At 36.3% G+C, this 13,126-nt stretch overlaps 1 protein-coding gene and 1 long non-coding RNA gene across 4 annotated transcripts in view; one reads left to right on the forward strand and one right to left on the reverse strand.

The window, feature by feature from the left end:
* Nucleotides 1-13,126, forward strand: part of LOC135220758 (uncharacterized) — a 359,794-nt gene that overhangs the window by 272,539 nt on the left and 74,129 nt on the right. For both annotated transcript variants that reach the window (XR_010315784.1, XR_010315785.1), the window contains exon 3: nt 10,065-10,124. This is a non-coding gene — a long non-coding RNA (uncharacterized LOC135220758). The remainder of the gene's footprint in view (nt 1-10,064; nt 10,125-13,126) is intronic.
* The window catches only part of LOC135220757 (orcokinin peptides type B-like), a 111,393-nt gene that overhangs the window by 58,274 nt on the left and 39,993 nt on the right, over nt 1-13,126 (reverse strand). The window lies entirely within an intron of this gene.

Consider the following 13,126-nt stretch of genomic DNA (forward strand, 5'->3'; position numbering starts at 1 on the left):
AACAGGGACATCAAATTGAAGTTGATCAGTAATGGCAATACGCTATTCATTTTGCGGTTTCCTATTTTGAACATGAGGATAATCCTACTTTCTAAAACTGGGTGGTGGCTTCTTTGAGAAACTGAAGATTTCATGGAGCCGAACCCTTGAAGACTTGTGTCTCTGAAGTACAATGATGACATAGCGTTTTTGGAGGCATTGATGATCCCGTGGAGACGAGGCCTTGAAGAATTGTTTGTTTGGAGTACATTGAAGATTCCGTTGAGCCGAACTCTTGACGCGGCATGTTTGAAGGCTATGGATTCCGCGGAGCCAGAATTCTTAATGACTTGAAGTCAGAAGACACTGAAGAAGTGAAGAAGAGGCGCTGACGACTCTGAAGTCTTCATAAGGGGAATCCGTCCTGATCTTGCTTTGGAAATGGAATCATTTTAGAGTATCACATCAATGGCTGATTGAATTTCTGAAGTTCGTACGTGCACAAAGACGAAAACGAATGGCCTCACAATTTCAAAGATTTCATTAGCGCTAAAGCTACTATTCAGCAAACAAGAGTTATTAAGAAAGTTATATCGCAATTTCTGTAATTACTGAAGAATTTGTCTTAACGCGTTAATCAGAAGTAGTGGGAAGTCATGGAGGACAATTGTGCGGATAGTTTGATATACTGTGCGGATTCGTACTTGTACTTGTTACTATTATATCATCTTTATGGTCACATTCGCAAAGTTTACATATTTTGCTCAATGTAAAATGAAGGTTTTAAACTTGCAGATTGCCAGAATACACACACACACACACACACAATATATATATATATATATATATATATATATATATATATATATATATATATATATATATATATATATATATACATCACCTAACGGTCACTCCATAATTGCCCCAGAATGTAAACGATAAAAGTGCTAATTTCATGCGGAAATGCAAATGAGTATGTCTCTCAATGCTGCATTTAGACTCTTCGTATTGTGAGAGTGAATGAGGCTTAAATAATAGATTTTCCAACAACGCATTCAGTGCAGCACTTCTCGTGAGGGAGTTTTATTTCGTAACAATGAAGCTATTCTTTGTTACACATGAAATTATACTTCTCTTTTAGATTTTTATTATTATAATTTAATATTTTTAAGGGGTCCACAGTACAGCTTTCGTAAGGTGTTTATGAATTATACATGAACTTTTAACATTTTTTATTATTGTGCCTCCTTAGCAGTTAGAAGAGTTTTTCCCAAACTAACAATGATATTATTATTATTTTTTTTTTTTTTATTTATTTTTTTTTTTTGCTCTATCACAGTCCTCCAATTCGACTGGGTGGTATTTATAGTGTGGGGTTCCGGGTTGCATCCTGCCTCCTTAGGAGTCCATCACTTTTCTTACTATGTGTGCCGTTTCTAGGATCACACTCTTCTGCATGAGACCTGGAGCTACTTCAGCCTCTAGTTTTTTCTAGATTTCCTTTTCAGGGATCTTGGGATCGTGCCTAGTGCTCCTATGATTATGGGTACGATTTCCACTGGCATATCCCATATCCTTCTTATTTTCTATTTTCAGATCTTGATACTTATCCATTTTTTCCCTCTCTTTCTCTTCAACTCTGGTGTCCCATGGTATTGCGACATCAATGAGTGATACTTTCTTCTTGACTTTGTCAGTCAACGTCACGTCTGGTCTATTTGCACGTATCACCCTATCCGTTCTGATACCATAGTCCCAGAGGATCTTTGCCTGATCGTTTTCTATCACTCCCTCAGGTTGGTGCTCGTACCACTTATTACTGCAAGGTAGCTGATGTTTCTTGCACAGGCTCCAGTGGAGGGCTTTTGCCACTGAATCATGCTTTATTATTATTATTATTATTATTATTATTATTATTATTATTATTATTATTATTATATATGTCACGCTGGTGTTCTGTGTTACATATGAAATGTTGTTATATTTTAGATTATTATTGTTTATTATGAGATACTGGAGTAAGAACTGGGAATGAATATTTTCTTTATGAATCTTTGATTTTTAAAAGGAATAATGAACGCCAAAAGATCTCTAGCCAAAGATTCAGGGTATAACGAACTATCATCAATATTCCTGATACTATACAGATTTGAAAGCTGTTCTGAGCGCCCGCCGGAATCTTAAAATTGTTCTGATTTTTCGATATAAATTTGGTCGTCCTCCTCTCTCCCTCGTAGAGCATCAAAGGCGGTGGTACCATATGTTTCTTTTCTTGTTAGAAAATGGGAAGGTCTACAAAGCGTGACCTTCTTATGTCCATTTCTTTTTTATGCCTGATTCCATGGTTATATGTAAAAGAGAGAGAGAGAGAGAGAGAGAGAGAGAGAGAGAGAGAGAGAGAGAGAGAGGCCGATGAAATTGTCTGGAAGGATATTTAAGCTGATTTAAATTATAATTAAGGGGAACAGTACAAAATTAGTCACAAAGAATAGATTTGGAAATTATCGAAGGGAGGAAGCGAATGGAATTATATAGTGCATAACCCATAGAGCGTTGATTTCAAAATCTCTCTGTGAATGATGAATCATATTTCGTCAGTGACGTCAAGAAGCCCGTTCTACTTGTCAAAAACTTACTGCATCTGGGATGAGACGATAACATTTTCGAGAACAGGGGAGATTTGAGTCACGAGAACACGCATTCATTCAAGAGGACGTCTGATGATTGCTACATTCCTGAAGCACTATTTGAATAAAAGAAATAATTTGAAAGGATTTTTGATGTAAAATTAGGCATTTTGTTTGATAGCAGAGGTAAATTACCGGGTATATACACGTTCGTGTTTATTGCGTAATAATTTTCGTAATTTTAGAGCGATTATCCTGAAATAACTACGGCGCTCTCTCTTAGTAATTCCGATTGGAGGGTCTTCTATCAGAAAGTCGATTTCCGACTACTATGAAGTGACCTATAAGTCCTTTTGTAGGACTTCTGTCCGAAAATCGATGTCCGACTATTATAAACTGACCTATTTTTGAGAGATGTATGTATATACTTTTTAGGACTTCTATCAGAAAATCGAAAATCGATTTCCTACTACTATAACTTTGCCTATTTTTAAGTAGAAATGTACTCGTATATACTTTTTGAGACTTCTAAAAGTAAATCAGTTGCCGGCTATTGTAAACACCTATTTTTAAGCAGAGATGCGTATCCTTGGTATGAATTTTACCATTCTACAAGAAATTAAGCGAAAACGTATCTAGTAAGCGTTGAAATCCTCCACATCTCATTTGCTATCCTTATAAATTTAACCAGCACATTACCACTTACTACATTGAAACTTGCTCCAATAAGAAATTTAGAGTAGAACTTCGTATTGTCACACAAAACGTAGGAGCAGTACGTCACGTCTCGACATTCCTAATACATATGAATCTTTTTAATCACCCGGGAAAGAGCGGCAGAGCATAATGTCAAGTTGTGACCTTTGGGAGGGGGTAAATTTGCGTGTGTAGAACCGTCGGCTCCGTCGCCAGGACAAGCAGCACTCTCCAGGAAGTTATTACTTATTTCTGAATAAAACGTCACTTTGGAGAGAGAGAGAGAGAGAGAGAGAGAGAGAGAGAGAGAGAGAGAGAGAGAGAGAGAGTAAATCGTTAAAAAAATTCTTGTATAAATGGCAAAGATCAGAAGGTTCAGGTAAACATGGAAGTTTTGATAAGGATGGTAAATCTGCTTTTCATACAGTGACAGAATAAAAACTGCCATATTTCTCTCTCTCTCTCTCTCTCTCTCTCTCTCTCTCTTTTAATTTTTCGAAAATGTTTTAACAATGTACGTAAAAATAGTTTTGCATCACAATACGTTAACTGATCATTCAGAAGTTTTGTGAACACCGTCTTATCACGGCGCTAGGTAGCGAGAAAGAGAGAAAAATGAAACATAACGAACTCCGTAAAAGGTGATCACGTAATGCACGACGACTGCATTCAGAATCGTCTCCTTTTTTTTGCCACCGAAAATTCTTCGACTCTCTGAGGCACAGGGCGGCGCTAACGAAGCCTTTCATCTCATAGAAATCGCCGATGCCCGAGTAGCCGAGCCTGATTCAATTATTTCTTTTTCCTCTGTGTGTGTGTGTGTATGTGTGTGTGTGTGTGTTTGTGGGACATAAAAACGGTCTGATGTTGAAGTCCGATCAGAATTTGATACGACTGAAAGAGTTTGAAGATCTTTATGATAGCTCTGATTATTGTGATGTAGTTGTACACACACACACACACACACACACACACACACACAACTCTGTTTGGTAACCTGTAATTAATTTGTATGTTTTTGCGTATAATGAATAAAATGCATTAAAGAAAAGGAATGAATTTTCGAACCTAACACTAAACATTCCTTATTACTCTCTCATTTAGATGGACACTTTTGTTTCTTAGATTTTTCACAAGAAAATTAGATCAAGCCAACGATAACACTTTTACGCTACACTAGCGAAATACTTAAACCGAGGTGTAAGCAGTATTCATAATTAACTATGCAAGTTGTATGACAGTGGCACAGGGCGATCATTTTGGGAAAGATTATGCGCCGTCCCCATTAGTTACTCAGCCGTTTCTCTTGACAGGGATAACAGCTCTCTCAAGTTTCGGCCAATACGTGTCATCATCACGTACCGAAACTGACAGCATTGCTTCTGTTGACAAGGGAGTGACAGCCGCTTTCGATTCAATCAACTTCGCTTACTAATCTTGAGCAGAATCGCTTATCCTCACGGAAATGGGCCCGTCCGTAGAATGATTAATCTCATGAACCGTGTCCCATTATCTCTAAAATTTCCTTTTGAATGGCCGGTCATATCCATGGGTGCTAACGGTTTGGTTATAGATATTTCAAGAACTTCCTGAAATTACTCTCGATTCATCTTTTTCGGTTGTAATCAAGGGATCAAATCTCTCGCCTATCTCTCTTAACCGGGTGATTGGCAGTTTTGATTCCTGCTGAAGTTAAACCGAACTTACTCGGAAGGGATTTGTTAGATAATGGTATATCAGTAATTCAAGGGGAGTGAAAATCAGTTTTAATCATATTGTCTACTCTCAAAGAAGGTGTAGTAGACGTGACGCATGGAAGAAACATCTCTCGTCTCCCAATGGAAAAGTATGAAGTCTGTGCTACAGACAGCTCTTCAACATGCGCTCTGTTCTCCTTTAGCTGAACAATAATTATTTTGATGCTGCTCAGGCAGCGGCCTTTGGAAGCATCGCCCGAAAGGGCCGCGGTGAATTATGTATCAAAACTTCGATAGATTTTCTATTTGCAGATCAACATGGCCGAACCAATGTCAAGAACTGTCCGAGTGTAGGCGGGAATGACCTTTTATTGACCATCTCTGACGCATTACTCTAATGTGAGAGACTACTAACAGTATTTCTTTCGTCTATTTTTAGCTTCTAGATTAATTTCTTATTGAATCATCTCTTCGACTATGAACCGTTATCCGACTGGAATGAGCGGTTTGCATGTATTACAAACTAATTGACTCAAAATTCTTTTTATAATACTCTTTGTAATGCTGCTGGTGTTCTTTTTAGAATTAAAAAAAAAGTTTATATTAGCATAACATAATCTACTTGCAAATTGTTTGAAGTGCCACTATCAGTCTGAATAGATTAAACCTTGGAGAGATCGCGTCTGCATGTTGAATGCTGACTTTTGAGGAGCGTTTGTAGCTTTTAACTTATAATTTTTGGTCACTAAAGACAACATTCATATTGGTTTCAAAGAGCTTCAACATATATTCAGTAGAGAACAAACAAGAGCTACAAAGGAATGTGTCAGAGCCATTGCAAATAAGACTGCAAATAATATTTCATTTTAACCCGAGTTGATTCCGTAATTAAAACTAGTTTCATTAGACGAGAACGTCAGATGTACGAGCAAGATTGTAAAAAGGAAATTATTGAAGAGTAAAGGTGATGGCTTAATATATAACTGTGTAAGCACACTGACCTGATAGCGAAGAGCAAATAAATAAATAACAGTCCTAGCATACTTGAAATAGTACAGGAAGAACAGCGAATTAAAAGGATAAAACGTCGGAAAGTGATGGCGAAGATCTGAAATTAAATGCTGCTCAAATTCGTTAAAGTAAATAGAAGAGGCGTACTCAGGTGACGAAGTAATTGATTTTATTATAACAATTGCAGCTCTGAAATAGAAACCTTCCTTTCTTGTCTGGAGTATTCCCCTTGATAATTAATTAGATTTATTACTGTTCTTTAAAGAAAACAATATATATTAATATATAATATATATATATATATATATATATATATATATATCTATATATATATAATATATATATATATATATATACTATACTCTCTTTCATGAGGTTAATCAATATTAACGCTGATAGCTGGAGAGAGAGAGAGAGAGAGAGAGAGAGAGAGAGAGAGAGAGAGAGAGAGAGAGAGAAATTGCTATCACGGACACAAAAAAAAAGCAATTAAAGTCTTTACAGCCAGGAATTTCCCAGATTTTTTAAAATTTCATCACACGAACTAAATGAATTCACCGAGTTAATGTGATCGAATGATCAGTGTCCTGATTTAGTTCTAGCCAAGACCGATTTAGGAAAGGGATTGTCTTAAAATAATCTCTCTCTCTCTCTCTCTCTCTAAATTATCTGGAATTCGTAAAGGGAATTAGACCTACCGGAAATATCTGGAAATGCGTGACTTTACAAGATTCATTTGAGAGTCATTACCTTGTCGAGTTGAAATTAATGACGGATTAGCTATGGAAATAATGAATAGATAAAATGATTTGCAGATGAATAACTCGAAAATGCATATCTAAGATATTCCCCTTCCCTTTTTCTGCGGCACTCAGATGTGCTGTAATTTCTGACTCGGTTAATGCATGCTTAAGTGTGGTCCTTTGCACTGTTTTTGATTTCGGGAACAAAATAAGATTGCGAGAATGATTACTGGAAATGACATGCGAAGAGTCACACTTACGTCCATATGTGTGTTGGTGTCTATGTTTGTATGTGATTACCCGATTCGATGACATTTTTGTCGTGACGTTAATATCCTTTGGCTGTGAATTGTGCATCTTCAAAAGTTGTCACACATGCTGACTAAAGCCACAGGGTCAGGGCGACTGTTTTAGAATAACAAACCCCCGTGGGGCTAGTGTCGTCAGTGCACCTCATGTGGTGCACTGTAGACTTTACTTAAAGTTCTTTGCAGCGTCATTTCGGCCCCTAGCTACAACCTCTTTCATTCCTTTTATTGTACCTCCGTTCATATTCTCTGTCTTCCATCCGACTTTCCACCTTCTCCTAACATTTGAGTCGTAGTGCAATTGCAAGGCTTTCCTCCTGTTACATTTCAAGTCTTACTGTCCCTTTCAGTTTCAGCGCTGAATGACTTCATAGATCAGTTACAATGGCCACGGGAAGTAAAGCTTGAATGCATGTAGGTAGGTAGGTATATTTATGTGTGTTTGTATAAAAATGATAGTAGATTCGGAAGTGGTGGCTTCAGTGCGTGAAGTGCTGTTGAGTTGGAGTCTATGGTAGTGTTGGCACATGCATGGGGCTTGTTAGGGTTGACCTCTTCACAGGAGTGCTGTTCACACCAGCAACAGTTGGGAACTTTTGTCATGATTGTATATTCTCACTAATTGGTTGTATATACATACATACATACCATACATACATACATATATATATAAATATATATATATATATATATATATATATATATATATATATATATATATATATCTCTCTCTCTCTCTTTCTCTCTCTCTCGTCTCTCTCTCTCTCTCTGTCTGTCTCTCTTCTCTCTCTCTCCTCTCTCTCTCTTCTCTCTTTACCAGTTACTTATAATATAGGTTCGCTATTAAAGCAAGAAAGCTTACGAAAAATATTCCAGAAAATACCAGATACCTGTGGAAACAATGGAAGTAATTTCATCCACATCATATATTATAGAAATAATATCTTATTTTCGTACCACGAAAAATAATTCAACACCTTTTCAGTGGTGATGTGCCCTTGGAAGAAACGCCTGGTAAAGAAACGACTATATATTTATAAAAGAGAAGACTTCCTTCGAAATGGAGAGGAAAAAGACACCGATCTCAGATTGCATCATTGCACTCTGCTCAGGTCGTCCAGGAGTCATATCCTTAATTAAATCCTTACTAAGCCTTTGGAGGACTTCGTCACTCATGCAAAATGCTTGTGTGCTCTAAGTTATTTCCACTTTTTCTGTTGCCTTAGTAAAGCAGGGATCCGCTGTCATTTAATTAACGCCGAGTTGAAACACACGTATCAGAATTTGCAGTTGTGCGAAACGGCTCATCTGAAACAAGTTGCAAATTATGTGTCGCAATTTATGGCTACATCTTTGAAAAACTGATGAAATATGTGGAATAAATATATAGATTGTAACAGTCAGTCACTTGATATTTTGCATCGGTGATTCTTTGGGCAGATCTGATATTAAACCTCGTTCATTACGTTTGGGTTTCATGGATATAAAAACCAGTTTTGCTGAAAATGACGTCTCCATTCTCTAGTCATGATGAAACGAGCCTCTGAGAGGTCATATAAACGTGCCATAGTTATACTTCTAATGAATGTCAGTTTATCTCTTACTACCGGACCTTTTTTTGCTTTCAGTCTATATATAGGTTTTATCCTTTGAGCTAAGACATTACAGTCGCAATTTCACTTTACAAATGGTTAGTGATATTTTTATGTAGGTATTCCATGTACATTCATATGGTCCTAACCTAAGTTTTCATTTTTTACTCGTGTAATAATTTTGATTCCCTTACATGCCAAACGTTTACCTAATTCCATAGACAATTCCTGTCAAAAGGTGAATTTTTGTGAAAATACCTGATAGTATAGACACTTCCTTTGAATAGGTGAATTTTAGGGATAACTTTCAAGCTGGATGCCTTAAGAAGGGGGTGGGGGTAGGGGTAAAATCTTCCTGTTTTCAAGTTTATTAATGCTCTCACTAATTTTTAGTAAATCTGCAGAGAAAACCTAGACATTAAGGTCAGGTAAGACTCATCCTTGGTTAAATTAATTTTATATTGATCTAGATGTTCTGTTTTTTATGTTAGACTCTGAAGACTGTCTGTCTCACTTTATGAGTACTGAGCCAGGTAGAATGGTTTTTGGAAGCTCAAAACACAGAGCAAGTATAAACAAACGCAAACGGTAAAATCAACTGGAAAATTGAAGTCAACCTCCACATGTACCAGTGCCATGGGCCTGGAAGGAGTCGAAAAGTTAAGAACATGATTACACCTGCTTCTCAAAACTTGAAGTTTGTGTTTAGAAGAGTAATTATTTCTGGTTATGATTATTTATTCCTGTGTATTAAGCTGCAAACTTAGCACTAATGATAATCACAAGAAAGAGAAGTTATAAAGACGGCGAACTATACCACTCAATAAAGCAGAGAACCTCATAATTTTAAATTCGGGAGAGAACAGACAAATTGCGATTTCTTCTCTATTCAGTGGAGAAGAAAGCTGGTCTTCTTTAGAAGGACGACCATAATCCCCTGGCAAACTTGCTTAGCTGTTCTGAGACTTTCCCCACAATCAGACAACAATGGTAACGCCCGAATGCAACAAAACCGCATTATGAATCCACGATCAAAATGATGCATTACACAAATCCTCTTTAGTCCCACTTTCCGTTACAGTTATGCTGACCCTGGGATCGATTTGTCGTACGGTACGTCGGGGTCGTCTGTCTTTTTCTTCTGTCTCGGGGAAGTAAAGGTGCTTATGTGTCTTGCAGCTTAGAAGAGCTTTGTCCGGAAAAAGCTTGTTTTTACGGTGTGACGACTCTTAGGGAAAGCACTTTTTTTGCGGGTGTCTCTTTTTTGTTCTCTCACTCATTCACTTTACTTGAAAGACAGCTTCTTTACTTTTATACTACAGCTCATTTATTTCTACTGTAGTTCATTACCCACGATGATTTTCTTATGAAGGTCACAATATTAAAAGAATGTTTCTCGTCCAACCAGGTTTCTCCAATGGATCAAGTTTGCAGCGACTCATGGGCCCTGAAGATTCTCCGTGTCAAGGTAAGTGTGTGAGGTACGCATGTAATTATTTAATTACGTAGATTAATTGATGCCCCATGAAAAAGAACAATTCACTCCGGTTCACTCTTTTAGAAGCAGATATAGTAACCTTATTAATTTTGTTATTCTGTATTCAACGGCATTACGTGAACGCACCCAGTTGCATTTGTAAATGTACTGAAGGCTTCGAGAGAGAGACCCCCTTTTTGGTAGTAGGGCATTGTTTTAGACTGAGGCCTTGAAGAAACATCCGGAACCTCTGTTTGAAAGCAGAACTATCTTGCTCGCAAGTTATCCAAAAGATTCACGTTTTCAAAGGAACTGTCTTTGGCAGCAGGCAAACATTTTATCTTATGTACGGAGAAATCGAAATTATTGGGCGGGTATATTTTTAAAGCTATTTTGTTTAGGCTCACCAAATCGAATCATGGCAATTACTAATATATATATATATATATATATATATATATATATATATATATATATATATATATATATATATATATATATAGTAGAAAGACAGTTGTATGTTTTGTACTTCCCTTTCGCTAAATGTACAGTAGTGCTTTTACTTTCACCTGTCGAGCAGCCTCCTTGATTACCTTGAATTCATGAAGATACTGCCAGGCAATTTTATCTCCGATAAGAGTGCTCTTTTCAATTATCTGTTCCCATTCATGCCTGAGAGTTCACTTGTGCTGTAGGTGTGTTGCATGGGGGTGTTTTAATGTTAGAAAACTTATGGTCTTCATGACCCAGTTCGTTATTTAGGCATAGTTTTTCAATCCAGCAATAGCTGCTAGATTTTGATTAAAAAATTGTTCCCACTCTTGCAAGTTCTATATTTATTTATTGGTTACTCTTTGCTTTTAACCATTAGCATAGACTCACACACACACACACACACACACACACATATATATATATATATATATATATTAAATATACAGTGTATATAGAGTATATATATAGATAGATATAGAAAGTTAGATAGATAAATAATGAATAACGTTTGAATTCATACTGTAGACTCATGTGCTTAGGTATCTAAATCATATAATAAATATATACTTGAAAATATATAGTGTCTTAGAATGATCTTTCTCCTATCTAAGCCTGTTTATAATCAATAGGCTTCATGCTAGTGTCTTCAGCCTTTCATACTGTAGGTGTGAAGCGAAAACAGATGTTTTCCGCAATGAATCAATAATGAAGGATGACACATATTTGCAGACGAAGAATAACTACATTTCGAATTGTTTTCATATGACGCTAGAGACCTTTGGTAAGCTACTATGACCCCGTTTCAGTGAAAGCTGCAATAGAAAAGAAAAAGTATAAATGAAAAGCGAGTTTTCACGATGACAGCAGACGGAGAACATGTTAAAACACCACGAAGAACAAACAAACTCAGCAAACATACATCTCCTATCAGCAAATAAATTATGTTATTCGTTATTTAAATTCAAAACCAACAGGAGAAGACACCCACACCGTTTTGTGCAAATGACGTTCAAGGACCGGCTCATTTGAGGAGAGAGAAGAGAGAGACCGACGAGAGAGACGATGAGAGAGGAGAGGAGTCGAGAGAGAACTATAAATATGAAATCGTTCGAACGACATTTACATAAATATGCATACACTGAGGGCGAATATGATGGTATGCTGATTGTCATTATCGTGTTGGGAGAGCTGCGTAGAACGGAGAGGAATGCCACAAAGCACAGAGAGAGAGAGAGAGAGAGAGAGAGGAGAGAGAGAGAAGAGAGAGAGAGAGAGACTGATACTTAATATATTATAGTAATATATATATATTATATATACTATATATAATATATATATATGTATATTTATATTATATTATATATATATATCATATATATATATAAATAGTATATATATATGTGTGTGTGTGTATTAGAGAGAGATAGAGAGACTTCTTTGTTTGGTAGTAGATAATACTGTCAACAGAAAATAATAAATCGCCCCTGTACAAAAGAAGTAACAGAGGATCAGTAGGTAATGGCAGACTCATATTTACTGTAGAGGGAAGCGTAAAAGAGTAATACAGTTTTTATCCCCTGGTTACCTGAGGCATAAGAGGAAATGGCTGGAAAGCCATAATAATGGGCTCTTGCATTTCGTACGAAAATAGTGTTTATACATATTATGTGTAGCATATATATATATATATATATATATATATATATATATATATATATATATATATTTGTGTGTGTATTATGTATCAATGCGCAATTATATATCATGAAAATACAATTACATATTTACAAAGAGATATAGTGTTAGAGACATGAAGATCAACGATGATGAATAAGAACTCCTTTGGCCACCTATATATTTCATTCTTGTACGCATATTCATTATCCTTTCATTCACACTTTACGAACACTAAAATTATAGCAGCATATAGTTAGGGCTTAGGAAAGGAGACGAATGACCTACACATAAGAGGGAAGAGGAGGAGCTGCAAAATTGCCCGAATAGAATCAAATAATGCGAGAGAGAGAGAGAGAGAGAGAGAGAGAGAGAGAGAGAGAGAGAGAGAGAGAATGGGGGGGTTTCGAAAAAAAAGAAAAAAAAAACTTAACGACATTATGAAGAGTAAGGGTGGCGAAACACCATGCTCTAACTCTCTGTGCGACGGAAATATTTTCAAGTTGAACTTGTCAGGAAATCTAAGGGGGTATAAAAGCATAATTTCATCACTAAATGACAGAGCACTTGCATTTTATTTAATAAAGGTAGTTCAGGAGTTGGGCAAAGGTCTCTATTATGAAAATTTAAATTGCCAATTGATTCATTCACTACTTCCCTATTTACTTTTTCTCAAAATTTGCTTTAATTTCTTCTACGTTGCAGAATCTTTCTCGTATTCTATTTTTTTTGTTCTAAAAATACGAGAAGGAATGCCATGATCATCGTATAAAACATGAGAATAGAACAGAATTTTAAACAGTAGTCGAATAGATTTTCAGATG

Source organism: Macrobrachium nipponense, chromosome 2 (genome assembly GCF_015104395.2).
Source record: "Macrobrachium nipponense isolate FS-2020 chromosome 2, ASM1510439v2, whole genome shotgun sequence".
NCBI lineage: Eukaryota > Metazoa > Arthropoda > Malacostraca > Decapoda > Palaemonidae > Macrobrachium > Macrobrachium nipponense.